The sequence below is a fragment of the Lissotriton helveticus genome, chromosome 5_1 (assembly GCF_964261635.1).
Source record: "Lissotriton helveticus chromosome 5_1, aLisHel1.1, whole genome shotgun sequence".
NCBI lineage: Eukaryota > Metazoa > Chordata > Amphibia > Caudata > Salamandridae > Lissotriton > Lissotriton helveticus.
The window spans coordinates 1955834337-1955857946 of record NC_136065.1 but is presented as its reverse complement, the minus strand read 5'-3'; positions in this window follow the sequence as shown (position 1 = coordinate 1955857946).

Sequence of the window (23610 nt, the reverse complement as noted above, 5' to 3'; positions counted from 1 at the left end):
GAATCTCAGCGCCTCTTGGTGTCTTCTCTTCAGAAAATATTGTTGCGCTGCCTTTGGCCCCATTCGCACATCGGTCCGCTACTGACGCCATCTCACAGGCTAATGGGGCGCCCCACGCCGACTTTCAGCATTGTAGGATGACCACACCAGTACAGCAACTTGCTAGACATCACCTCGGTGCCATCCGGATCTCGGCGCCCCACTGCAGATGAAGTGCCTCTCAACTATGAAACCACCACGGTGACATCCGGATCTTGGCGCGTTGTGCTGCCTTCGGCCTATTCGCACATCGGTCCGCTACTGACGCCATCTCACAGGCTAATGGGGCGCCCCACGCCGACTTTCAGCATTGTAGGATGACCACACCAGTACAGCAACTTGCTAGACATCACCTCGGTGCCATCCGGATCTCGGCGCCCCACTGCAGATGAAGTGCCTCTCAACTATGAAACCACCACGGTGACATCCGGATCTTGGCGCGTTGTGCTGCCTTCGGCCTATTCGCACATCGGTCCGCTACTGACGCCATCTCACAGGCTAATGGGGCGCCCCACGCCGACTTTCAGCATTGTAGGATGACCACACCAGTACAGCAACTTGCTAGACATCACCTCGGTGCCATCCGGATCTCGGCGCCCCACTGCAGATGAAGTGCCTCTCAACTATGAAACCACCACGGTGACATCCGGATCTTGGCGCGTTGTGCTGCCTTCGGCCTATTCGCACATCGGTCCGCTACTGACGCCATCTCACAGGCTAATGGGGCGCCCCACGCCGACTTTCAGCATTGTAGGATGACCACACCAGTACAGCAACTTGCTAGACATCACCTCGGTGCCATCCGGATCTTGGCATCTCAACGCCTAGTGGTATCTTCCATACAGAAAATATTGTTGCGCTGCCTTTGGCCCCATTCGCACATCGGTCCGCAACTTAGACATCACCTCGGTGCCATCCGGATCTTGGCATCTCAGCGCCTTGTGGTGTCAGTCAGAAAATATTGTTGCGCTGCCTTTGGCCCCATTCGCACATCAGTCCGCTACTGACACCATCTCACAGGCCAACAGGGCGCCCCACGCTGACTTTTACCATTGTAGGATGGCCACACCAGTGCCACAACTTGCTAGACACCACCGAGGTGCCATCCGGATCTTGGCATCTCAGCGCCTTGTGGTGTCTTCTATTCCGAAAATATTGTTGCGCTGCCTTTGGCCCCATTCGCACATCGGTCCGCTACTGCCGCCATCTCACAGGCCAACGGGGCGCCCCACGCCGACTTTCAACATTGTAGGATGGCCACACCAGTGCGGCAACTTACTAGACACCACCTCGGTGCCATCCGGATCTTGGCGCGTTGTGCTGCCTTCGGCCTATTCGCACATCGGTCCGCTACTGACGCAAACTCACAGGCCAACGGGGCGCCCCACGCCGACTTTCAGCATTATAGGATGGCCACACCAGTGCTGCAACTTGCTGGACACCACCTCGGTGCCATCCGGATCTTGGCGCGTTGTGTTGCCTTCGGCCTATTCGCACATCGGTCCGCTACTGACGCCGCCTCACGTGCCAACGTATTTTCTCCGCATTTTATACCCTATGCCGCATAACAGGTCATGTGACTTGTTTATAAAACTTTTCATTGGTTCATTTTACTTTTGGTTTCCTAATGATGGAAGGCTTGATCATATGACCTAAAAACAACACTTTTCATTGGATGAAAACTTTTTTTTTTCCCCAAACGATGAAAGCCCCACCTTGTTTCTGGATGTTTCAGACTGAAGCTGGCGTCAGCATGAGAGCACCACCATCTCGTAGCTCCGTCGTGGTCATTCCGCGAGCAATCATGGCAACCGCTCCCCACCAGAAGCCTACAGGAGTCGGGGGCCCCCAAAACTTTTGATAAATCCTCAAGGCGGAGGGGACGCTTTCAAGAATGGGGTCCAAGACCTAGCAGACAAGCGTCCGATTTCCAAGGTGTCCCAGGGCCATTTCAGTGGACCAGGCCCAAAAAGGAAAGAGCCTGCCGCCATTTTGAGAGTCCTGTGACAGCCGCCTATCGCTACACCGCAAGAGTGGGCGCAACTCAGCTGAATTGCGGCTTTTGACACAGTGGACCAAAAACGGACGGAATGGCAACTGAAACGGTAAAGGGGCGCCCCACTACAACAGATGACACTCCACCTGGAGAAGCCCGTTCACGCCGCCTCCCCCGGGGCGCCCCACGCCGTTATTCGGAGCAGCATTGTAGGATACCAAAACCAGTGCGGCAACTTACTGGACATCACCTTGGTGCCATCGTTCTGCTGCCTTGGAACTATTCGCACAACAGTTTGCTACTGATGACCCACCCCCCGCGACGCCCCACGCCGTTATTTGCTGGGCGGCAACTTACTAGACATCACTTTCGTGTCATCTAGATTTCAGCGCGTTCTGCTGCCTTGGAACTATTCGCACAACAGTTTGCTACTGATGACCCACCCCCCGCGACGCCCCACGCCGGAAATCTGGACGTTGTGCTGCATTGGGACTATTCGCACAGCCGACCGCTACTTCGTTGTTTTTCCCTAAAAATGTTTATATGTTATTACTATTTTTGTTTTCTTGTATATATTTATAAATTATTAAAGTTTTATAATCTTACTACTTTGTCGGAGTGCTATATATTTTTAATGTGACACATAATTGTAAAAACTTTGATGTACAAAGAGTCATCCCTGGAATCTTCCGCTTCAGGCTCGGTCCCCTCCCCAATCACAATACAGGATGGTTTTCAGATAATAGGAACGCTTCTGCTGTGACGAATCTCATCGAGTGTGGGCCTTGATCTACTATAACTCCTTTGAAGAGGGGTGATTCTTTACAGCTGGGGCCATAAACTACATCTGCAGGGCTAGCTGATAGCCTAGGACCGGCCTGGACAATCGGACACAGAGGAAGAGGAGTGTCAGAGGGTGCGGTAGTCAATAGGGCGAAAGGGAGGTGTCGGGCGGGCACAGGGTGTGATTCTCAGGGAAGAGCAGCGCAGATGGGGGGAGGTTTATTACCCATGCATAAGACAGAAAGCGGGGGTGACCACTGCCTGGGGGAGATGCTTGCGAGGGTGGGGAGCCATGCTAAGGATCGACAGCGTGCAGAGAGTGGGTCTGGTCAAGGCATCTAAAATGGCTGCCGTGCACGACAAAAGTGTGGCATTTGAAAAAAGACAAGATGGCGCAGACAATGTTTTTCAACACTTCCTGATTTCCTTCTAATCGAACGTTAACAGACGTTGGGGCATATTACCAAACTTAAGCGATATTTATCCCTAACGATGCTTAGCAACGATTTTTTTACCGCTAAGCATCGTCAGAAATTATCGCAGATAAACCTTGCTATTATCAAGGTTTATCGCAAATACGATAATAAACGACCGCAATGCATTAATATCGCTGAAAACTCAGCGATATTCATGCATTACCGAGCTAATGCTCTTAGCCATGTTATCCACCTCCCATTGGATAACATGGCTAAGAACTGCTCAGGGCAGGTGCTACTTTTTGGAGATATTCGCGCTTATCTCGAATATTTCCAAAAGTTGGTAATAGGAGATAGCGATGTTAGCGACTGTTTCCAGTCGCTAACATCTTGGCACGCCCACTTTGCATGTCATTAGTGATAAATATCACTCACATGCAAAGTGGGGCCCAAGATGGTCGCTATCTCCTACTAGCCGTCGCTAACTGGTGTTAGCAACAGCTAGGTAATACAGATATAATTTTATCTCCGCGAAGCGGAGCGCTGTTACAGATATATATCTTGTTTTTGAACGTTAATTTCTCAAAATCCACTGAAGCACATATATTGAGACCTAGCAAAGGCACATCGAGCTACCAGTCCCTACAATTTTGCCAAGTTTCGTGCAAATCCATTCAGCCGTTCGATTATTATTATTATTTTTTTTTGCCCCGCGGGGCCCTTTTAAAACCTCCACATCAAACCTAAGAGGTCAAGGAGGATCTACTATGCCCCCTTATGGTCATTTGCCCCTTCGCTTTGGCCTCCTCTTGTCTCTCAATCCTACCGAGAGACAAGATGGCGGCCGCTACGGACTGTTTGGAATGTTGACAGACGTCGGAGAACCAATCAGCTTCGCAAAGCTCCGTAACGCGAAAAGTATGCGAAGCGGAGCGCTGTTACAGATATATATCTTTTTTTCAACGTTAATTTCTCAAAATCCACTGGAGCACATATATTGAGACCTAACAAAGGCACATCGGGCTACCAGTCCCTAATATTTTACCAAGTTTCGTGCAAATCCATTCAGCCGTTCGATTATTATTATTATTTTTTTTTTTGCCCCGCGGGACCCTTTTAAAACCTCCACATCAAACCTAGAGGGTCAGCGAGGATCTACTATGCCCCCTTATGGTCATTTGCCCCTTCGCTTTGGCCTCCTCTTGTCTCTCGATCCTACCGAGAGACAAGATGGCGGCCGCTACGGACTGTTTGGAATGTTGACAGACGCCGGAGAACCAATCAGCTTCGCTTCACAAAGCTCCGTTGCGCGAAAAGTACGCGTAGCGGAGCGCTGCCCGGTCCGCTGTTACAGATATATATCTTTTTTTGAACGTTAATTTCTCAAAATCCACTGAAGCACATATATTGAGACCTACAAAAGGCACATCGGGCTACCAGTCCCTACAATTTTGCCAAGTTTCGTGCAAATCCATTCAGCCGTTCGAGCTAAAAGTGAGGCCAACCGCCCTATGGGAAACTCAATGTTAAAAACACGTTTTGGGACCCCCCTTTTTTCTCGCCCCCCCTTGACAAACCCCCCCCCAAATTTTCAGGGGCTGCTCAGAAACAAAATGTTCCATTTTCCTGAAAATTTCAGCCAATTCCGTCCACAAACGCCAAAGTTATTAGACATAGAATTTTCAAAAATCCCATAGAGAAAAAATCCTAACTATATATACCTACTGGCGACCGCCAGTAGGTAATATATACTAGCAGCTCGACCCGACCTTGTCCGGGTTCAACAGGCTTCCCCGACCCCCGCCTGCCCCGACATTGTGCAGCAGCCCGGGCCCCCGCCCGGCCCGTCCCCCATCTGCCCCGACCCCCGCCTGCCCTGACATGGGTCCCCTTACCTGAGCCGCCGCTCCTCCCGCCTGTCCGCTGCTCCTCACGTCACCGCTCCTCCCCCGCGCCATGTCCGCCGCTCCCTTACCTCAGCCGCCGCTCCTCCAGCCTGTCCGCTGCTCGCACCGCCGCTGGCCTGACCGCTGCTCCTCACGTCACCGCTCCTCCCCCGCGCCATGTCCACCGCTCCTCGTCGCGCTCCTGGACGCCGCTCCTCGTCGCGCTCCTGACGTGAGCACGCACGTCGCGGCCGGCGCTACTTCGGAGGGACTACTTTTTTTTCTGTACATTTTTTAAATCACATTTTTTTTAACATTTATATAGCCTATAACCATCTACACACCCTGACGATTCCAACGGTGTATCGGGTGTGTGGATTGGCGCTGTGGTTCCCGAGTTTACCCGCCTCAAAGGCTGAAAGTTCTTCCTTTATTATAGTAGTATAGATATACACACATACATATATATAAATGCATATATATGTGCATATGTGTGCGTGTAGACAGAGGTAGAGAGAGGTACAGAGGTTAGAGGTGTAGAGGTAGAGGTGTAGATGTAGAGAGGTAGAGGTAGAAAGGTAGAGAGTAGTAGAGCGAGAGGTAGAGAGTAGTAGAGAGAGAGGTAGAGAGTAGAAAATGAGTAATAGAGAGTAGAGAGTAGAGGGTAGAGAGAGAGTAGTAGGGAGTAGTAGAGAGAGTAGCAGAGAGTGAGTAGTAGAGTGAGTGGTAGAGAGTAGTAGAGAGAGAGTATTAGAGAGTAGTAGAGAGAGAGTAGTAGAGAGGGAGTAGTAAAGAGAGAGTAGTAGAGAGTAGTAGAGTAGTAGAGAGTGAGTAGTAGAGAGTGAGTAGCAGAGAAGTAGTGGAGTAATAGAGAGTGAGTAGTAGAGAGTAGTAGAGAGTGAGTAGTAGAGAATAGTAGTGAGTGAGTAGTAGAGAGTAGTAGAGAGTGAGTAGTAGAGTCATTAGTAGAGAGTAGTAGAGAGAAAGTAGTAGAGAGTGTGTAATAGAGAGTGAGTAGTAGAGTATTAGAGAGTGAATAGTAGAGTGAGTAGTAGCGAGTAGTAGCGAGTGAGTAGTGGAGAGTGAGTAGTAGAGAGGAGTAGAGAGTGAGTAGTAGAGAGTGAGTAGTGGAGGGTAGTAGAGAGTGAGTAGTAGAGAGAGAGTAGTAGGGAGTGAGTAGTAGACGGTAATAGAGTGAGTAGTAGAGAGTGAGTAGTAGAAAGAGAGTAGTAGAGAGTGAGTAGTAGAGTAGTAGAGAGTGAGTGGTGGAGAGTAGTAGAAAGTAGTAACGTGAGTAGTAGAGAGTAGTAGAGTGAGTAGTAGAGAGAGTACTAGAGGGTAGTAGAGTGAGTAGTAGAGAGTGAGTAGTAGAGAGTAGTAGAGAGTGAGTAGTAGCGATTGAGTAGTAGCAAGTGAGTAGTAGAGATTGAGTAGTGGAGAGTGAGTAGTGAGAGTGAGTAGTAGAGTGAGTAGTAGAGAGTAATAGAGAGTGAGTAGTACAGAGTGAGTAGTGGAGAGTGAGTAGTAGAGCAAGTAGTAGAGAGTGTGTAGTAGAGAGTGAGTAGTAGAGAGTAGTAGAGAGTGAGTAGTAGAGAGAGTAGTAGAGAGTAGGAGAGTAGTAGAGAGTGTGTAGTAGAGAGCGAGTAGTAGAGAGTTAGGAGTGGAGGGTGAGTAGTAGAGAGTAGTAGAGAGCAAGTAGTAGAGAGTGAGTAGTAGAGCATGACTAATAGAGAGTGAGTAGTAGAGAGTGGGTAGTGGAGAGTAGTAGAGAGTGAGTAGTAGAGAGAGAGTAGTAGAGAGTGAGTAGTAGAGAGTAGTAGAGTGAGTAGTAGAGAGTGAGTAGTAGAGAGAGTAGTAGTAGAGAGCATTAGAGAGTGAGTAGTAGAGTAGTAGAGAGTGAGTGGTAGAGAGTAGTAGAAAAGTAGTATAGTGAGTAATGGAGAGTGAGTAGTAGAGAGTGAGTAGTAGAGAGTAGTAGAGAGCGAGTAATAAAGAGTGAGTAGTAGAGAGAGAGTAGTAGAGAGCGAGTAGTAGAGAGTGAGTAGTAGAGAGTGAGTAGTAGAGAGTAGTAAAGAGAGTAATAGAGAGAGAGAGAGAGTAGTAGAGGGTAGTAGAGTAGTAGAGAGTAGTAGAGTGTGTAGTAGAGAGTGAGTAGTAGATAGTGAGTAGTGGAGAGTAGTAGTAGAGAGTAGTAGAGAGAGTAGTAGCGAGTGAGTAGTAGAGAGTGAGTAGTAGAGAGAGTAGTAGAGAGTGAGTAGGAGAGAGTGACTAGTAGAGAGTAGTAGAGAGTGAGTAAGTAGAGAGTAGTAGAGAAGTAGAGCGTAGTAGAGAGAGAGAGTAGTAGAGAATAGTAGTGAGTGAGTAGTAGAGAGTAGTAGAGAGTGAGTAGTAGAGTGAGTAGTAGAGAGTAGTAGAGAGCAAGTAGTAGAGAGTGTGTAGTAGAGTGAGTAGTAGAGAGTATTAGAATGTGAGTAGTAGAGTGAGTAGTAGAGAGGAGTAGAGAGTGAGTAGTAGAGAGTGAGTAGTAGAGAGTGGGTAGTGGAGAGTAGTAGAGAGTGAGTAGTAGTGAGAGTAGTAGAGACTGAGTAGTAGAGAGTAATAGAGTGAGTAGTAGAAAGAGAGTAGTAGAGAGAGTGAGTAGTAGAAAGAGAGTAGTAGAGAATAGTAGAGAGTGAGTAGTAGAGTAGTAGAGAGTGAGTGGTAGAGAGTAGTAGAAAATAGTAAAGTGAGTAGTAGATAGTAGTAGAGTGAGTAGTAGAGTAGTGGAGAGTGAGTAGCAGAGAGTAGTAGAGAGCGAGTAGTAGAGAGTTAGTATTGGAGAGCGAGTAGTAGAGAGCAAGTAGTAGAGAGTGAGTAGTAGAGCATGAGTAATAAAGAGTGAATAGTAGAGTAGTAGTGAGTAAGTAGTAGAGAGAGAGTAGTAGAGAGTGAGTAGTAGAGAGTAGTAGATTGAGTAGTAGAGAGTGAGTAGTAGAGAGAGAGTAGTAGAGAGCAGTAGAGAGTGAGTAGTAGAGTAGTAGAGAGTGAGTGGTAGAGAGTAGTAGAAAAGTAGTAGAGTGAGTAATAGAGAGTGAGTAGTAGAGAGTGAGTAGTAGAGAGTGAGTAATAGAGAGTGAGTAGTAGAGAGAGAGTAGTAGAGAGCGAGTAGTAGAGAGTGAGAAGTAGAGAGTAGCAAAGAGAGTAGTAGAGAGAAGTAGAGTAGTAGAGCGTGAGTGGTAGAGAGTGAGTAGTGGAGAGTAGTAGAGAGTGAGTAGTAGAGAGAGAGTAGTAGGGAGTGAGTAGTAGAGAGTAATAGAGTGAGTAGTAGAGAGTGAGTAGTAGAAAGAGAGTAGTAGAGAGTAGTAGAGAGTGAGTAGTAGAGTAGTAGAGAGTGAGTGGGAGAGAGTAGTAGAAAGTAGTAACGTGAGTAGTAGAGAGTAGTAGAGTGAGTAGTAGACAGAGTACTAGAGGGTAGTAGAGTGATCAGTAGAGAGTGAGTAGTAGAGAGTAGTAGAGAGTGAGTAGTAGCGAGTGAGTAGTAGCGAGTGAGTAGTAGCGAGTGAGTAGTAGCGATTGAGTAGTAGAGATTGAGTAGTGGAGAGTGAGTAGTGGAGAGCGAGTAGTAGAGTGAGTAGTAGGGAGTGAGTAGTAGAGTGAGTAGTAGAGAGTAGTAGGGAGTGAGTAGTAGAGTGAGTAGTAGAGAGTAGTAGAGAGTGAGTAGTAGAGAGTGAGTAGTGGAGAGTGAGTAGTAGAGCAAGTAGTAGAGAGTGTGTAGTAGAGAGTGAGTAGTAGAGAGTAGTAGAGAGCAAGTAGTAGAGAGTGAGTAGTAGAGGATGAGTAATAGAGAGTGAGTAGTAGAGAGTGGGTAGTGGAGAGTAGTAGAGAGTGAGTAGTAGAGAGAGAGTGAGTAGTAGAGAGTAGTAGAGTGAGTAGTAGAGAGTGAGTAGTAGAGAGAGAGTAGTAGAGAGCAGTAGAGAGTGAGTAGTAGAGTAGTAGAGAGTGAGTGGTAGAGAGTAGTAGAAAAGTAGTATAGTGAGTAATGGAGAGTGAGTAGTAGAGAGTGAGTAGTAGAGAGTAGTAGAGAGCGAGTAATAAAGAGTGAGTAGTAGAGAGAGAGTAGTAGAGAGCGAGTAGTAGAGAGGGAGTAGTAGAGAGTGAGTAGTAGAGAGTAGTAAAGAGAGTAATAGAGAGAGAGAGAGAGTAGTAGAGAGTAGTAGAGTAGTAGAGAGTGAGTGGTAGAGAGTAGTAGAGAGTAGTAGAGTGAGTAGTAGAGAGTGAGTAGTAGATAGTGTGTAGTAGAGAGTAGTAGTAGAGAGTAGTAGAGAGTGAGTAGTAGAGAGTAGTAGTGAGTGAGTAGTAGAGAGTGAGTAGTAGAGAGAGTACTAGAGAGTGAGTAGGAGAGAGTGACTAGTAGAGAGTAGAGAGTGAGTAGGAGAGAGTAGTAGAGAAGTAGAGAGTAGTAGAGAGAGAGTAGTAGAGAATAGTAGTGAGTGAGTAGTAGAGAGTAGTAGAGGGTGAGTAGTAGAGAGTAGTAGAGAGCAAGTAGTAGAGAGTGTGTAGTAGAGTGAGCAGTAGATAGTATTAGAATGTGAGTAGTAGAGTGAGTAGTAGAGAGCGAGTAGTAGAGAGTGAGTAGTAGAAAGAGAGTAGTAGAGAGAGTGAGTAGTAGAAAGAGAGTAGTAGAGAGTGAGTAGTAGAGTAGTAGAGAGTGAGTGGTAGAGAGTAGTAGAAAGCAGTAAAGTGAGTAGTAGATAGTAGTCGAGTGAGTAGTAGAGAGAGTAGTAGAGAGAGTTGTAGAGTAGTAGAGAGTGAGTAGTAGAGAGTAGTAGAGAGCGAGTAGTAGGAAGTTAGTAGTGGAGAGTTAGTAGTAGAGAGCAAGTAGTAGAGAGTGAATAGTAGAGCATGAGTAATAGAGAGTGAATAGTAGAGAGTAGTAGTGAGTGAGTAGTAGAGAGAGAGTAGTAGAGAGTGAGTAGTAGAGAGTAGTAGATTGAGTAGTAGAGAGTGAGTAGTACAGAGAGAGTAGTAGAGAGCAGTAGAGAGTGAGTAGTAGAGTAGTAGAGAGTAGAGAGTAGTAGAAAAGTAGTAGAGTGAGTAATAGAGAGTGAGTAGTAGAGAGTGAGTAGTAGAGAGCGAGTAATAGAGAGTGAGTAGTAGAGAGAGAGTAGTAGAGAGCGAGTAGTAGAGAGTAGCAAAGAGAGTAGTAGAGAGAAGTAGAGTAGTAGAGAGTGAGTGGTAGAGAGTAGTAGAGTGAATAGTAGAGAGTGAGTAGTAGATAGTAAGTAGTAGAGAGTAGTAGTAGAGAGTAGTAGAGAGTGAGTAGTAGAGAGTAGTAGCGAGTGAGTAGTAGAGAGTGAGTAGTAGAGAGAGTAGTAGAGAGAGTAGTAGAGAGTGAGTAGTAGAGAGTGAGTAGTAGCGAAGTAGAGCATAGTAGAGAGTGAGTAATAGAGAATAGTAGTGAGTGAGTAGTAGAGAGTAGTAGAGAGTGAATAGTAGAGTGAGTAGTAGAGAGCAAGCAGTAGAGAGTGTGTAGTAGAGAGTGAGTAGTAGAGAGTATTAGAATGTGAGTGGTAGAGTGAGTGGTAGAGAGTAGTAGAGAGTGGATAGTGGAGAGTGAGCAGTAGAGAGGAGTAGAGAGTGAGTAGTAGAGAGTGAGTAGTAGAGAGTGAGTAGTGGAGAGTAGTAGAGAGTGAGTAGTAGAGAGAGAGTAGTAGAGATTGAGTAGTAGAGAGTAATAGAGTGAGTAGTAGAGAGTGAGTAGTAGAAAGAGAGTAGTAGAGGAGTAGAGTAGTAGAGAGTGAGTGGTAGAGAGGAGTAGAAAGTAGTAAAGTGAGTAGTAGAGAGTAGTAGAGTGAGTAGTAGAGAGAGTAGTAGAGAGTGAGTAGTAGAGATGAGTAGTAGAGAGTGAGTAGTAGAGAGTGAGTAGTAGAGAGTGAGTAGTAGAGAGTAGTAGAGAGTGAGTAGTAGAGAGTGAGTAGTAGAGATAGAGTAGTAGAGAGTGAGTAGTGGAGAGTGAGTAGTGGAGAGTGAGTAGTGGAGAGTGAGTAGTGGAGAGTGAGTAGTGGAGAGCGAGTAGTAGAGTGTAGTAGAGAGTAGTAGAGAGTAGTAGAGCGTGTAGTAGAGAGTGTAGTAGAGAGAGAGTAGTAGAGAGAGAGTAGTAGAGTGAGTAGTAGAGAGAGTAGTATAGAGTAGTAGAGTAGTAGAGAGTAGTAGAGAGTGAGTAGTAGAGAGTGAGTAGTAGAGCAAGAGTAGTAGAGAGCAGTAGAGAGTGAGTAGTAGAGTAGTAGAGAGTGAGTGGTAGAGAGTAGTAGAAAAGTAGTAGAGTGAGTAATAGACAGTGAGTAGTAGAGAGTGAGTAGTAGAGAGCGAGTAGTAGAGAGTGAGTAGTAGAGAGTGAGTAGTAAAGAGTAGTAAAGAGAGTAGTAGAGTGTGAGTAGTAGAGAGAGTAGTAGAGAGTAGTAGAGTAGTAGAGAGTGAGTGGTAGAGAGTAGTAGAGTGAGTAGTAGAGAGTGAGTAGTAGATAGTGAATAGTAGAGAGTAGTAGAGCGTAGAAGAGAGTGAGTAGTAGAGAGTAGTAGCGAGTGAGCAGTAGAGAGTGACTAGTAGAGAGTAGTAGAGAGTGAGTAGTAGAGAGTAGTAGTAGAGAGTGAGTAGTAGAGAAGTAGAGAGTAGTTGAGTAGTAGAGAGTAGTAGAGTAGTAGAGAGTGAGTAGTAGAGAGTAGTAGAGTAGTAGAGAGTAGTCAGTCAGTGTCAGTCAATCAGTGTCAGTCAGTCAGTGTCAGTCAATCAGTGTCAGTCAGTCAGTGTCAGTCAGTCAGTGTCAGCTTGAGCAGCTCTGCTGACCTGGGTCTCTGGCTCTAAAGCAGCTCCGCTGACCTGGTTCTCTGGCTCAGAAGCAGCTCTGTAGATCTGGTTCTCTCCTTCTAAAGCAGCTCTGCCAACCTGGTTTCTCTGGCTCTACAGCAGGTCTGCTGACCTGGTTCTCTGGCTCTAGAGCATCTCTGCTGACCTAGTTCTTAGGCTATAGAGCAGCTCTGCTGATCTGGTTCTCTGGCTCTACAACAGCGCTGCTGACCTGGTTCTCTGGCTCTAAAGCAGCTCTGCTGACCTGGTTCTATGGCTTCAAAGCAGTTCTGCTGACCTGGTTCCCAGGCTCTAGAGCAGCTCTGCTGGCCTGGTCCTTTGGTTCTAATGCAGCTCTGCTGCCTTGGTTCTCTCCCTCTAAAGCAGCTCTGCTGACCTGGTTCTCTCGCTCTAAAGTAGCTCTACTGACCTTAACATTTATCCACCAAGCACTCTTGTTAAGTTCGAGTAACACAAAATCAATGTTCGTATAGTCAAATCCACAATTTTCTTTTAGACAATAAATCGTAGTCCAAATTATTTGGACTACGATTTATTGTCTAAAAGAAAATTGTGGATTTGACTCAGGAGAGATACTGAACATTGAAGCTTACGCACTACATGGTTTCGCCCCTACAACATGGGTTATTGACTACTGTTAATTTTGACATAATCTGGATTGAAGTTAGCCCTGAAGAAGTCTGTATGTCATAGACTGACTAGACGAAACACGTGTTGGCTGTTATACTGTTATACATTGGATGAAGAAATCTGATGACGAATCTGATGAACAGATGAAATTAAAGATATACGAACATTGATTTTGTGTTACTCGAACTTAACAAGAGTGCTTGGTGGATAAATGTTAATGTTTAGTCATTTGACGCTGTATTTAGTAGTGGTAACCTACTTTTTCCACTTTGAGCACCAATCCTATGTTATTTGCATTTACGTTTACTTATACACGCTGTGCGCTCCAATATAACTGTTACCAGCTCAGAAAAATTGTTAGCTCTACTGACCTGGTTTCTCTGGCTCTACAGCAGCTCTGCTGACCTGGTTCTCTGGCTCTAGAGCAGCTCTGCTCACCTGGGTCTCTGGTTCTAGAGCACCTCTGCTAACCTGGTTCTCTGGCTCTTGAGAAGCTCTGCTGACCTGGTTCTCTGACTCTAGAGCAGGTCTGCTGGCCTGGTTCTTTGGCTCTAAAGCAGCTCTGCTGACCCGGTTCTCTCCCTCTAAAGAGCTCTGCTGACCTGGTTCTCTCCCTCTAAAGAGCTCTGCTGACCTGGTTCTCTGGGTCTAAAGCAGTTCTGCTGACCTGGTTCTCTCCCTCTAAAGCAGCTCTGCTGATCTGGTTCTCCTGTTCTAAAGCAGCTCTGCTGACCTGGTTCTATGGCTCTAAAGCAGCTCTGCTGACCTGGTTCTCTGGCTCTAGGGCAGCTCTGCTGACCTGGTTCTCTGGCTCTAAAGCAGCTCTGCTGATCTGGTTCTCTCCCTCTAAATCAGCTCTGCTGACCTGGTTCTCTGCCTCTAGAGCAGCTCTGCTGACTTGGTTCAATGGCTCTAAAGCAGATCTGCTAACCTCGTTCTCTGGCTCTAGAGAAGCTCTGCTGACCTGGTTCTCTGGCTCTAGAGCAGCTCTGCTGACCTAGTTCTCTGGCTCTAAAGCAGCTCTGCTGACCTGGTTCTCTCCCTCTAAAGAGCTCTGCTGACCTGGATCTCTGGCTCTAAAGCAGTTCTGCTGACTTGGTTCTCTCCCTCTAAAGCAGTTCTGCTGACCTGGTTCTCTCCCTCTAAAGCAGCTCTGGTGACCTCGTTTCTCTGGCTCTACAGCAGCTCTGCTGACCTGGTTCTCGGCCTCTAGAGCAGCTCTGCTGACCTGGGTCTCTGGCTTTAGAGAAGCTCTGCTGACCTGGTTCTATGGCTCTAAAGCAGCTCTGCTAACCTGGTTCTCTGGCTCTAGAGAAGATCTGCTGACCGCGTTCTCTGGCTCTAGAGCAGCTCTGCTGACCTGGTTCTCTGGCTCTAAAGCAGCTCTGCTGACCTGGTTCTCTCCCTCTAAAAAGCTCTGCTGACCTAGTTCTCTCCCTCTAAAGAGCTCTGCTAACCTGGTTCTCTGGGTCTAAAGCAGTTCTGCTGACCTGGTTCTCTCCCTCTAAAGCAGCTCTGCTGACCTGGTTTCTCTGGCTCTACAGCAGCTCTGCTGACCTGGTTCTCGGCCTCTACAGCAGCTCTGCTGACCTGGGTCTCTGGTTCTAGAGCACCTCTGCTAACCTGGTTCTCTGGCTCTTGAGAAGCTCTGCTGACCTGGTTCTCTGACTCTAGAGCAGGTCTGCTGGCCTGGTTCTTTGGCTCTAAAGCAGCTCTGCTGACCCGGTTCTCTCCCTCTAAAGAGCTCTGCTGACCTGGTTCTCTCCCTCTAAAGAGCTCTGCTGACCTGGTTCTCTGGGTCTAAAGCAGTTCTGCTGACCTGGTTCTCTCCCTCTAAAGCAGCTCTGCTGACCTGGGTCTCTGGCTCTAGAGCAGCTCTGCTGACCTGGGTCTCTGGTTCTAGAGCAGTTCTGCCTGCTGACCTGCTTTTTAGGCTCTAGAGCAGCTCTGCTGACCTGGTTTCTCTGGCTTTACAGCAGCTCTGCTGACCTGGTTCAATGGCTCTAAAGCAGCTCTGCTGACCTGGTTCTCTGGCTCTACAGCAGCACTGCTGACCTGGGTCTCTGGCTCTACAACGGCTCTGCTGACCTGGTTTTCTGGCTCTAAAGCAGCTCTGCTGACCTGTATTATGGCTCTAAAGCAGCACTGTCCACTCCTACAATCATCTTGACAGAAGCATGTCCTTATCTAATCACTCTGCTGAAACATAAGTGCTTATAAACGTATCCTGCTGTCAACTACTAGCACTCTAGGAACCCAGTCATTGTCTATGCACTTGCAGAATGAATCAGGCATTGAGACAAGCAGTGATACAGTCAAATGTGTACAATATATGCGGTCCCTTAACCCCTTGCAGACTACTGAGTCAGTCCTGCAAAAGTCCAGGTAATAATCATGCTTGTCTGGAATCACACTGTGAGTCTGTGTCCACTCCTCCAATCATCCTGACAGAAGCATGTCCTTATCTAATCACTCTGCTGAAACATAAGTGCTTATAAACTTATCCTGCTGTCAACTACTAGCACTCTAGGAGCCCAGTCACTGCCTATGCACTTGCAGAAGGACTCAGGCATTGAGACAATACCTAAGCACCTATAAATTAACTGAGCACTCTGTTTGCAGCACTGTCATCATTCTAGTTACTAGTGATGTTCTTATGGAATGACCTAGGCACCAACACAAGTACACGTACAATATTCTGTGCACAATCCCAACAAACCTCTAAGCAGATACATACTACTGGTACACTCCACTAAATACTGAAGTAGTACTCATGCAGCCTAGGATACCTCCTGTCAGTCTCATGCAGTTCGTCAATCAGCCATCCAGCACTATGTTCTTATTGTATCACTCTGCCAATACCTAAGCACTTATGGGGCAGATTTACAAGCCCCCTGCGCCACCAGGAAGTCACTTTTTGTAACGTAGTGATGGCGCTGGGGACTCCTCCATATTTACAAGGAGAGGAAAAGCCACCTTGCATGGCTTTTTCTCTCCTTGAAAATACGACCCATTCAAATGCAGCATTTTGCGTTGAAGGGGCGTTCCATGGGTGTTGCTGTGTCTGTTTCCACACAACACCCATGGAATAGCACATCTCAAGGCTTACTAGAAAGTGTAAACCTGTAGATACGTGTGAATGGTGCGCCACCCTAGAGGTGGTGTAGCGAGGCACAACAAGGAAAAATCTTGGTTTTTCCTCTTTCAATGTATGCTGCATTCCACAGCACACATTGAAGGAGGAAAATGCCTTAAGTGATTGTTTTTGTGCAGGAATTAGTCCCTTCCTGCACAAAAACAATCTCCCCACGACGCAGATATCCTTGCACCATGGTGCAAGGGTGCCTGCGTCACTGCATGGCTGCAGTTTGTGTGCTAGTGCAGAGGGAGCACAGAAATGCAACATATTCATGTAAATATGTCACATCCCTGTGCTTTAGAAGTGCTGCAGCGCGGCGCAGCTAAAGGGCTTGCAGTGTCATGCTACAGCACTTCCTCATAGATCTGCCCCTATAAATTCACCATACAGTACTAATGCATTCTTTCAGTCAATCATGGTCTACAAATACATTCAACCAAACTTTCAGACATTACCATGCAATTATAGTTCTTTTTTTTAAACCAGATAAGGTAGTTCTGAACTTTTTTTTCCTTCTGTTTTTTGTTTATATTTTTTTTTGTAGGTTTTTAAAAATGTTGTACTTTTTTTGTGTTTTTTAAAAAATTGAACAAAAAAGAAACTAAGTAAACAGTTAGCTTTTGGAATTCAACATCATTCCAAAAACAAAAAAACAAAAAAAATTGCATTGGTGGTTCCGTTGAGCTACACAAATAGCGTCCACTGACTGTTCACCATAACAGATGATGGTTTTGCACTTAGTGCAGTGCTGCTGCAGAAAAGCAAATTCTGGGCAAATTCCTACTGGTAGTGCTGAAGTGGATGCTCCGGAGGTGTTAACAATGCCTGGTGGTGGTGAATTTTTTGCTGCACGCCTCATTTCTTCTCGTGCCCGATTCTTCGAGTGAATGGTCCGCAGATGTTTATACATACTCGCTGTTCCACAGGAGTATTTCTTGTCACTGCCTCGCGACAGGACCATGTCACACAGCAAGCATGTGACTTTTCTTGCGTTGACCTTTTTATATCCGGCAGGAAGGTGAAAAATGTCCATACCACTGATTCAGGCCTCTGCTTGGGTAGATGTTCCTCCAAGATATCTTCATTTGAAGAATGATGAGGAGCTTGCGAACCAGATGCCATTTCTCCAATGCAATTTTTTAAAAACACCAAAATAATTCCAAAACCAGCTCTGGAAGAAGAAGAGACGTCTCTCATCAACTGCTCCAAACAGAATAATTACAATGGGTGAGGTTCTTCAATAGTTACAGTGGGAAATGTTATGAACCAATCAAATCTTTTTTTTTTAGGTCACATGGGATCCGCGCACCGTGCGTTCACGAACCGCGCACCCGACGCGACTTGGTGAAAATATATTTAAAAATAATATACGATTATTTATGAATACCTTAGATAATCTTTTGCCCTAATATGTACATTAAAGACACGTACATATCATTTTAGAACATAAAAAATTTCATGGGGGTCGCACACCCAGCCACCCCAGCACGTACATGACGTCACGTGGGGCCCGTCACCGCGCAAGCATCGCGTACCGTAATACGCATGTGTCGCGAATGCGCGGGAGCAGTAGTCGCGGACCGATCGCATACCGGTCGCGCACACCACATAACATTGTACGTATATGACGTAAGTGGAACAAAACCATACGCGGATCATTCACGACTTTTCCAAAATGCCAGCTAGAATACGCAGACCCGCTGCGGTAGTTACGCTTTGGGTGCGTAACTCCCAAAAAAAATGTAAAACAAATTAAAAAAGAAAACAAAATAATTAAAAATATTTCAGTTTTAAATTTCTTTTATTTTTTTGTGCAATTTTCAGAAAAAATATATAATGTTTAATAAATGAAATATTTATAAATGAACAGTAAAGAAACTGTAGAAATTCAGTACATAAAAATAGGTATAACTACTATTGCACTTAAAAATTAGCATTTAAAAAACCTTTGAAATTCACTGAAAAAACCATAGGTTTCATGAATGTTATAGTTAGCTGGACATTTCACTCGTACAAAACCATAGAAATTCCTCCGTTATAGTTAGTTGTGCTAACTATAACTCGTGGGCCCGCAATGCACTGCTGATGATGTCACATATTACATCATTCATGACATGGAAAGTGACTCACATCAAAAGCCCTGAAGGCTAATTACATATATAGCGTCAGTGATAACAGGTAAATTCCAATCGGTCATTTAAACCTTATGGTTTCATAGAGTTCAATTTAATGATCCAGAAAATCTCTCTCTGCAGGAGATATTTATTATTGTCTTTGCCTTCTTTCTTGGTGACGGTTTCTAAGATTAGAAACTTAAGTTGTGAAATATGGTGTTTAAGTTCATTAAAGTGTGCTGCAACAGATGATTTTTCATTATGCGTTCTGATGTTTGATTTACGTTTGTTGATGCAGGTTTTTATCTTTCTTTCCATTTTCCCAACGTAGATTTTTCCGCAAGGACATTTTAAGAGGTATGTAACGTTTGCTGTAACACATGTAGCTGTAGTTTTCAATTTAATATTGAAACCCTTCATGGGATGTGTTATGATACTCCCTTTAATTATGTTATTGCAAATGTTGCAGTTCATACAGGCACGGGTGGTAATTCAATCATGACAGCATAATCCAAAAGCACCCATTTTAAAGTTTGAATACATCTTTTTCAAACATAATCGCCCACCTTCATATTACATCGACTCCTTGGAGGTTTTAAGCTGTTGCAGTTTCCTCTGAGTAAATGAGAATATGCTGTCATGATTGAATTACCAATAGCCCACATGCTTGCATTTACCCAATCGCTGCAGTGTGTAGTGCATTTTCAATTTTTATGATGTGTATGCTTTAAATAGAAGCCCCAATATGGCGCATTCCAGGTTGAGAAAGGCAGCGTGACTGCCGAAACGCGTCCCTGTTATGTCCATGTGTCTGCTGTAACCTATGCAATTAACGAGAGAACACCCACGATGACGAGTGCTGGCTTCACAATCAGATACGGTTGGGAATTATGTTGTACATATCTAAGCGCTAGTGCCACCTTTCAAGCACCACCAGCGATCTGGCAGCACGCCAGTACACTGCAATTTGGAAAATATATATATATATATATGCTAGCCGGGATCTGCTGCTTCCGGCTTCTGGACCCTCCCGCTGTTTGAGGCACAGCGTTGGCGCAGCTGCCTGCGTTTGCACGCATTTGGACTTCGATTCGGACGACTCTGCTTTGTGCTGTGCCCCCCGCTGGAGTGAAGAACGAAACAAACTATCTTGCACGTCTTTGGAGGTTGGAGTTTGGTCGGACGGGGTGGTTGCTGAGGGGCTAGTTGGTCGGCTGACTGTCGGGCAGCCCAGCACCGATTCCGGTAAGACACTCCACCTGTTGCCGTGCATTTGTTTGAAAGCACTCGAGAACAGTGGGTTGCGGGATTCACCTCCTGAATTTTGCCTGTAACGAAAAGTGAGTTCATTTGAGCAGAATATCGGCGATATATATACAAACTTTGGTTTGAATGCCGAATACAAAACTTAATCATTTACAATGATATCCAGTGATGGGCTCAGAAACAGAGTAGCTACAGCCGAGGCACGTTTTGATAGCCTTCCAGCTCCTGTGTTAAACAACATAAATGCAGCACCAACGATTGCTAATAATGATGTCAAATCTTTGGTGAAAACATTGGAGAGATTGCTTCGTAGTGAGCTCTCCAAATGGTGGGAGAAAAAATGCCTTGAGAAATATCGAGACGCCAACAGAGTTCCACGTGGCCTGCGGGTACTAATTGTACCCACGTATGAGAACCCTAATCCCCAAATGCTCCAGGAATGGGCCAAGAATAATCTTACAAGCTCAATGAACATGATTCACATATTAATTAAATATGCAGAGTCAGACCGGGAAGCATTATTGGTGGAAATCGACCAAGTAAACAGTCTCCTAGAAGCAACTGGGGAGACTGATTTCATCATTAAAAGTAAAGCGGAAATTGATATTCGCATTAAAAAATTAGAGGAAACTATTATTGAACGGAAAATCACAAAATTAGCACGGGATAAAAATTACTATGCCACCGGCAGAATTTTCACCTTCTCCCTTAAATACGATAATTATAAACGCAAGGCACTAGTAAACAGCGGTCAACAACTTCCAAATCAGGCTACAGAGCCTAATGGTGCTTCCTCCATCCCCGCTGACAATATTGATGCTTTGTCCATGAATTCACTCACCTCTAATAGTGACTCTGATGAAGGTAGGCAAGGAATACAACCTCCCGGCCTAACCGGTCGTGAGAATTTTTCTTTAATTGAGGAGCTAAGTTTTGAGAGCGAGGACCGGCGATACTCCCTGCGCCCCCGCAATCCTCAATTAAAGCAAGGAAATCAAACAGCCAGCGCAGGCGCGCAAGGAAGCGGATCTGTAAACAGAAATACCACTCAAAGCAAAACAAAAAACAATTGGAGAAAATAACCAGTATGACTGAAAATACAGTAATTAATCTGACTGACCTTGTTTTAACTAAAGCTGAGGAACAGCTGCTTTTACTGGGGTTATCCTATTGTCCATCTAACAGGTTTTCTTATAATCAAACGAGGATTGATGTCTTCAAATTTATTCGTAAAATCAAACTGATCAAGCATTTTCAATTAGAGTCTAAGCGTAATAAAACATCTAATGTGATTTCACATGAAGATACTGCACCGGCTCTTCAGGTTCAAGACATCACTGATTTACAAAACCTGTATAATCTGGCATACATTGATGACACTCAAACCACCCCCACTGTGAGCCAGGCCATCATTGTTAACAAACCAGTCACCAGTCCTTTCCGCCCAAAATCAACTTTCTTACCATTAATGCCGAAAGATGCGGTGGCTGTATTTAGTGACAGGGTGATTATGGAATTGAAAGCTTTAAACATGGGAGTCATGAACCAAAGTAAACAACACAATTACAACAACAGTCAATACCATCTGCTTATGAGAAAATTACAGAACAACAACAATGTAATAATTAAAAATGCTGACAAAGGAGGAAATACAGTTCTTTGGCCATTGAAAGACTATGTAACTGAGGCGGAAAGACATCTATCGGACTCATTATGTTATTCAATGTCAACCCAATTTACGATGAACAAAAGTAATGAAAATCCACGCAAACAGATTGCTAATTGGAAACAACTTGGCTTAATTTCTAAAGATGAGTCAAAATTTCTAAACATCGAGTATCCGATAACACCTCCCAAAGGTACATAAACAAGTCACACCTACTCCCGGTCGTCCAATTATTTCTGCAAACGGGAGTATGAATGAGAATATCTCCAAATACGTGGACTTTTTTCTTTAACCACATATGATCAATCTGACATCCTACCTGAAGGACACTACTGACTTCCTCACTAAAATCATGAATGTCAAATGGTGTGCAAATTATTTATTTTTAGTGATGGACATTGAATCACTATATACATCTATCAACCACCATCATGGCATCAGTGCTATTGAATATTATTTGAGTAAACGTGATATTTGTTTTCGTGATCACAACGCAATGTTAATTGAGATGATTAAAATCTGTCTCACCTCAATTTCTTCAGGTTTCAGGGTAATATCTATCAACAGCTACGCGGTGTGGCGATGGGCTCGTGCTTCTCCCCCAGCTACTCATGCTTGCATGTGGGCTGGTGGGAGGAGCACGTGCTCAAAACCACACACCAACACTGGTTACCCAATATCGTCAATTATTGGCGGTTTATTGATGATGTTTGTATATTCTGGAGGGGGACGACAGAGGAGGCACTAACATTTGTAGCAGATTTAAATATTAATACACTCAATTTGAAATTCACTGCTGCCATAACCACAGAAGTGGCCGAATTTCTAGATGTACAACTGTTCATAAAAGACGATAAACTAGAGACCCGGCTCCATCGTAAACCTACAGCGGGCAACTCAATTTTACATGCCCGGAGTGCCCATCCTGCACACACTATTAAGAGCATCCCCTATGGGGAGTTTATACGTATCTGTAGGATCTGTAGTGATAAAGTCTCATTGGACCTTTGTCTAACCCGATCAGTACATCGGTTCTTGAACAGGGGATATTCGAAGCTTGCATTGGAACAAGCTTTAACTAAAGCTAGATCAGTAGATCGTAAATCCCTTCTTGCACCTAAAAATATTGATACCACTAGATCAGAATGCTCAGTTAGATTGATCACTACTTTTTGTGCACAAGAACGAAAAATTCAACGTATTATCTGCACCGAGTGGCCAATTGTGTTGACAGATGTCATTTTGGGCCCAATTTTGCCTAGTACACCAAATATAACATTCAGGAGGGCGCCTTCGATGCGCGATGCATTAGATAGACCCACACCTGAGGTTACTCCCAAAAAAACTAGGCTGAGCAAAACAGGATTCTTTAAGTGCACTTCCTGTCGCGCGTGCACATTTGCAAAGAATAGTACCCACTACATGAAAGCTTTCAGTGAGGTTCCTATCCCTATTCGAGAGTATTTAACCTGCAGGTCAGAATTCGTAGTCTACAAATTGAAATGTACTTGCAATCTCGAATACATAGGAAGCACGAAATTGCCTGTGCATAAGCGCATTTTACAGCATATAAGAGCAATCGTCAATAGTGACAATAACTATCCTGTGGCGAGGCGCTTTCGGGCTGTTCACAATAAATTATTGAAAGACCTTGAATACACTGTTTTATGCTCAGTACCCCAGCCCGGACGGGGTGGGGACCGTGAGAAACTACTCAGGCAAAAAGAGTCTCACTTTATACTATCTTTAGACACCAAGGCGCCTAACAGTCTGAATTTAACTGAGGTTTTGAATAACTTCTTATGAGAATGAACTGTTTATAACATCTTTTCAGGTTATATTCATACTGCTGCATTTAAGAAGTTTTTTCCGCTAAATCATGATTGAACGGATGTGTCATCGGATGATGACTAGTTGTGTTATTTCCTTACATACAAAATTAACGATTTTAGCGATCTATATAATACATATGAACTGTGATGGGTTGTCAAATTTGCTTAATCGGCTGTAACTTGTATATATTTTTTATTGTGGGTTGAAACCATGAATTTATTTTGTTTATTCTGCACTGCACTTTTTTATGCTCTTTATTGACAGCAAAAATCTTTAAAAAATGAAAGGTACTACCTATGTTTATTCATATTTGGTAAATTTTTGAGCATTGTTATATGGGGGATATAGTATAGCGTTAAAGAACTATATGAGCTTATCTTACTCTTTCAGGTTTCTGACACTTGTCATTTATTTAATGAGTAAGACTTGATTATGGCACTATGCCTTTAAGTTTTTACCTGGATTTTTGGTTAAAATCTATAAGCTGAGTATTATAGTTCAAAACAGTATTGTTCGCGCTTTCTTGCTATTTCAAGTATTTCTCCCTTGATTTAAAACTCAAAACATCAACAAAATTTATAATGATAAATACATGCAGTTCGTATTTGATATTTATTGCAAAAGATTGCAAAATGGTGTTTTTATCATTCCATGAAATGATTAGTACAACATATACTTTTGTCTGTCATTTATTTTTATTGTTTGCACGTCGAGGGTGTGCACTGCACTAATTTGTCCCACCACTATGTTTACTATATATGGGCACACCATTCTGAGCGTTTCATGTGATCAAGCTCCCTAGAGGAGTGAAACGCGTCGTGGATGGACACTGGTCCTATGATTTTGATTTAATAAAATCTTGAACTCTGCTATCCATTTGAGGATTTGTACTTTCTTTCTGAACCACTGTGAGCAACAGAAACGGAGATGGCTTGGAGGTCTGCACCTGGTTTTGTCTCCGCTGAGCAGTGGCGGAACAGGAACATTGCTTTCATATAT